Source organism: Anopheles maculipalpis, chromosome 3RL (genome assembly GCF_943734695.1).
Source record: "Anopheles maculipalpis chromosome 3RL, idAnoMacuDA_375_x, whole genome shotgun sequence".
Classification (NCBI taxonomy): Eukaryota; Metazoa; Arthropoda; class Insecta; order Diptera; family Culicidae; genus Anopheles; species Anopheles maculipalpis.
Window position 1 is genome coordinate 87,896,749 of NC_064872.1, and position 6,030 is coordinate 87,902,778.

The window sequence follows — 6,030 nt, forward strand, 5'->3', positions numbered from 1 at the left end:
ATCACACAACAGTGCACCTCAACACGAAACAAAATACAACACAGACACAGAAGCGCTTGCGGAAGAAGAATATACAGCAAACACTATTAAACGCAAAACTTCCAAACTCACAAACAAAAAGCAACAAAATACAACACACACACACACACGCAAACACAAAGTCTTGTACACAGAAGCAACTAAACAACAACAAGTATATACATACAAGCATACAAATAATATCTATAATTTTTCCTTACACACTCAAAACTTAACATTTAAAAGCATTATAATGTACGAGTTGATATGAATCAAAAACAGAAAACGAGATGAAGAAGGAAAGAAACGGAACATCACGGCTAGCTAAACTCCATTAAAATTCCTCAAACGTTTTAATATATTGTAAATTTTTGCGATAAAAACAGAATAGTAGGCGGCATCGCATACGGGAAGTAAATTGCTGATGATAATTCGTACGAGAAATGATTATTAATTAATGCGAGGCGCGCGCGCACGCGTGTGCCGTAAAGGAACGGAAGGTTAACTATTTTAAAACAAACAAACAAAAAACCAGCGCAGTAGCAAGAAACCATTACACGGACTGCGACAGATAATTGTAATCAATTTAACAAACAAGGAAATGATAACAGAAATTATAGCCCTTCTTATTTGCTAACTTTTCTTCATCGAAAGTTTTATCTGTCCATAGTGTGAGCGAGCGAGCGCGCGCGCGCGTTTGTGTGCGATTTAATCGCATTAGTATAAAGAAAAAGAAAATTTGCATATAAAATTTATAGTGAAACTCGTTACATACTTAAACACAACTTAAAAACAGAAAAGAAAAGTTCTCTTTCTATTATTTTTTGTTTGAATTACGCTTTGTTTCAACCCGCAAAGCATGATATTGAAATCTCTTTGCAAATTTCTCCATTGCTTAATTAGATTAACAAAAAATTTCACTTCTTTTTATGATGCGTATTGGCTAATCGAAGGTTTAAGCTCCGCTTTTTTTCCATAATCTTTTTCGATAATCTCAGGATAGATGAATTTCAAATGCACATAAGATAGGTTAAAGCGTGTTCGCTATTTTAGGATGTGTGTTTTTTTTTAATATTTTTTATTTTAATTCCAAAACTGTATCACCATCACGTGCCACCTTAATCTAAACACACAAAATCAGGCAAAAACAATAGCAATCAGGAGTGGATCGTTACGATTTTTCGTTGTTGCTTGTTTGGCTTTCTGTTTCTGCTGTGGATGCTTTCTTCGTTCGTTTTAGTTGAGTTGAGACAGTGTCGAAGCTGTTAATTGTTTGTACTGGCTGGAAGAGGTTAACGACGTTAACGAAGCGGGATGGTTCAGAGACGTGTGAAATGTAGCTCCAGACATTACATCGTTCGCTTCCAAACGCTTTAAAGTCCTTTACTTCTTCCAAAGCATAAGCAAAGCATACGATTAAACCGTTTCTGTTAACGGCATTTGGTGTAGAATGTTTAGTCAATCGTGATGGCTATTACGTTCCCGCCCCGAAGGTCGGTGATCGGTGCTGTGCTGTGTTCTACTGAAGCTTCACATAACTCAACTCAACCACAATAAGAATGATCGCGAAAGTGGAACAGAAACAGAAAAGAGCATTAAAAGCGTCTAATGAAACAATAAACACACAAGCAAGCACACTTCCACTACTCTCTCACACACGCACTGCAAACAATCACTCAAATACTGCTCATAAGCTATCAACAGACAGACACACACGGAACAGATAAATGGAATTTATCGCTGCCTCCGCGAACTCACCTAGCAAAACAAAACTGCGCCCGATGGATCGAAAGGGCCCGGAACGGGCCTGAACCGAGCAGCGTCGAGAATGCTAATGCTCAAGCCACTCACTCATTCAATACCATTCAACCGATGGTAGAGTAGTACAACTGTGTAGTGAAAGCGTGTCCTCAGCATGAAGCGAGTAAAAAAACCCGCCAGGATCTGTTTCGCAATCGAATCAAATTGTGTGCAACAAACAAAGCTAAACGAAGGAAAACCAAACACCATAACAGCTTAAGCCCTATCTGTGTAGCGACAGATAACGGCCGAATAGGGAGAAGAACAACTTGCGGAAACTGTACGGAATTGACTGCTACCATTTTTTTTTCTTCGTTTGTGCGTGTGAGTGCGGATCGAAATCGTGCGTGCTGCTTGCTTCGTTGCGTGTGACTCGAGGCGAGTGATGCCCAAAAGCCTGTCTGAACTAATAATCCACAAGAACAATAGTTGAGCCATAGCAGCAGAACGGTTTGATTTGATGCAAGCAAGCATAAAAAATACGTTGATCTTCCGATGTAGTACGTAACGATGATGGTTTTTTGATAACACCACACCACACCACCCGGTACGATATTTCACGTGGGTTTTATTTCAAACCGCAAAAACCGAAAAAGTTTTACTGCTTCCTTCCTATCCTTTCTCCAAGGTTTCGTGTTTGTATTACGGCGTTTTGTCCTGATTTTTGTAAATCTTGTGTCTCTCAACCGACCGCACAGAAAGCCAGAACCGTGAGCGACTGAGGCCGATCGCCGTTGTCATGCGTGTTTGATTACTACTATTATAATTACAATTATTATTATTATTACGATTATCATTAATTATTATCCAAATGCTGATTTCTCTGCGCAAACAGTGTGGCACCGAATACGGTGCGCCGTTTTTTTTTTTTTGCAACCCATTATTTATTATCGTTTAGTTCACGTTTACGTTGACCGTATACGGTGTTTTGTGTAAATGCGATTTCACTTATATAGTTCTTTTCACAACTTTTGTGTACTCTTATTTTGTTTTGCAAGTAAAACACATTATTTATGCTCCGTTTACAATGTTCGTTTACAATATAACGAGTGAGTTTGAGCTTTAAAAGGCATGAAGAAGGAGCACGAATTAGTTCGATGCTCGCTGTTTAGGATTATTGTGTAAGGTTTTGTCGTTGCGATCTTAATTCTTGTCCTTTTTTAAATTGTATTTAGCTTCGCACCAATGTACGTTTTTTTTTGTGTGTATGATTTGCTGCACTGTAAAACCGTTTAGATATTACAACTACGAGGCATAACATATTTAACTGCACAGATCTGACAGAAGGAAGAAAAAAACAATGGAGTCAGTCAGGAATGAAAACGAAATGGTTTATGACGAATTTATGAATTTATCCTAGCGTTTTAGCGTTTTTTCTTTGTGTTTGAATGTTTAAAACATCTCTTCTACTTACATCTCTCTCTCTCGATTCCTCTCTATCGCAGAAACTCACACACAAACACTATAATAGCTATAGAAAGATTTTCTCATTTATTTTCCTGTTGCGATAGACAAACGTTTAATTTAAATGAACAACTTTAACAAAAAAAGATTGAAATGAAACGCAGCAAATGACACGGTTTTAGCGATGGACACAACTTAACTTCCGATGTGCATAACACACACACACACACACAAAAAAGCAAGCAAAACAATGTTTATTGAGAGAACGAATAACAAACGGTACACACGGATCGTATATAAGTTTGTACAGTACTCTTTTGATTATTATACATTAAATCTTTTTATTTTATTTAAAGCGTTTTTCTTCTATTTTTTTCTAGCTGGCTTTCGTTTGCTGGGAAAGATTTAGTTGTTTATTGCTGTAAGAAATGAAAGAAATTTTGGCTTTTTTGTTTGCCTTCATAATTTGATTGCTTGTACTTTTTATTTTATAAGAATTATTCGTTCAGATATGTATTTCCTAGATAGTGATTTGTTATAAAACATCATACAAACATTCATAAGCAAACCTTGATACTGGAGAAAGGATATGAGTTTTATCTTTAACTCCTTAACTCTATACTCACTATTTATCTCCTTCTTATCAGTAGAATTTTCACTACTTCAATATCTCTATCTTTCCTCTTTAAAAATTGATCAAAACTGCGTTATTGTATAAAAAAAACATTAGACAACACAAATTTTCGAAACATAAAAAAGAAACATTTACGTAGAGCTTTTACATGATCACATATCGATACATACGTACCGCGTGTTTTCCGAGTGTTCCGAGCTTCATCCTATAGTCTTACTAATCTCTCCCTCTCTCTCTCTCTCTCTCTAGCCCCCCCCCCCCTCCCCCCTCCCCCTAACGTATGGCTTTGGAGAGTCAGGTTCGAATTTCAAAGTTTTAATCAGCGTAACAAAGGAAGACAACGTCTTGCTTTACGGCTCACAGACCACGTAGCAGCCACAGCCGGAACAAGATTTTAACGCTGTTGTTGGAATGATCTCGTATGTTGTACTCTTTCATGAAATGGCTTTTTTCTCGCGTGTTTTGTTAGTCTTTTAAAAAATGGCTTTTTAAAACCAAAACTAGTTCAAAGAATCGATTATCCCTCTTCTTCAAGTTCCACGTTTTAATCCACAATTGGAAAGCTCAGGTTGAGGAAGTCCTAGGCTTTTTTCAGTTTATGTAGAATGTTTTTAAATAGACAGATTCTGCATACCTTTTTCACCAGATTTTGGGAGTTAAAGATACGGGCAAAAGATGAAGAAGCCCATTAGACGGTGAACAAGATACGCATTTAATATTGGAAAACACCATTGTGTCTATTGAAGATCGTTCTACCCTTACTGGAACTTGCTGGGATATCCGCTCTTGGAATTCTCCCCAGTAAAAGTCTGGCTTGTTTTAACCAACCATTAGGATGAATCAACAAATGAATGGCGAAAACAAACAAAACCAAAACACAGAGGACAGAGGTGGTAAATAGCAAAAGCGTCTTACGATCGTGTGGCATACGAAATAACCAAATAGACGAATGTTTGAATGTGGTTGGCTACGTTTGGTATTTCGTGCAGGAATTACCGTTTTTGTCGAGAATAAACCAAGGGTTAAGTATTTATATACATAAGACATACAATTGAATTGAATGTACCTCCAGATATGCAGTTGATATATAGAGAGAAAAAAAACACTTAAGCTAAACGATTATCAGCCTAAGTAAAGCACGAGGGACAGCTAACGCCCCGGAAGAAAGCTAGGATCAATAATCAATGTAGAACTAAAACTAGTCCCGGGAAAGCAGAAAAAGAAGTAAGCCTAAGATGATGATCCTAAATTATTAACAGAAAAAAGGATATTATGAATATTATGATTGAACGAAAGTAACAACAACAAAAAAACGCAAAACGCATATAATAAGACAAACGATTATGATGGTTACACTAATTAACAACACAATTCTGTGACATTTGATTGACGTGTTAGGACGCAAAGATGTTTAAGCTGTAAGCATGCAAGAGAAAGCTGCAGAAATATCTAAACAAAAAAAGAAACTATTATCTCAGAACTCACTTCTACAAAAACAAAAGCATAAAAACGGGCACACATGAAGAAGTTTGCACTCGGTTTAACAGTTTCCGCTGTATGCGAGCCTCAAACACTCCATAAGAACAAAAAAAAAAATGAATATGCAAGAAGAAAGAAGGAAAAACCCGGACCAGCATACATGTAACGCCGGATGAATTGTTAATATATCTTTACAACACGGAAAATCCCGGTATCAGGTATGGAAAGCTGGTCAACATTACATCATCATGAGGCAGGAATAAATAAAACAAAAAACAAAAAACAAAAATATACATATATACACATAAAAGAGAGAATTTAACGTAATAAAAAAAAACAGATAGAGAAGAATACAACTGAAAATAGATAAGAACAAACAAGCAAGCACACTTTGCACGTGCTATTACCACACAAATCGCACACATATCTGCGCACGCATCACTGCGTGAAGTGAGCACTTCAGCGAAAAGAAAAGAGCACTTCATTCAAAAAGCTCCTTCGTGTTAATGTAATTGTTGCGCGCGTGTGTATATGTGTGCGTGCGTGTGTAAATACATATGCGTGTGTGCAGATGCATTTAGATAGTATTTTGGAAGTAACATTAGTACGAAGAAAGGCTAATCCACTGAATGGTAACCATAGTAGCGGCAGTGCGAGATAGCCGGAGTGTAAGGAAGGAAACGATTTATGATCAA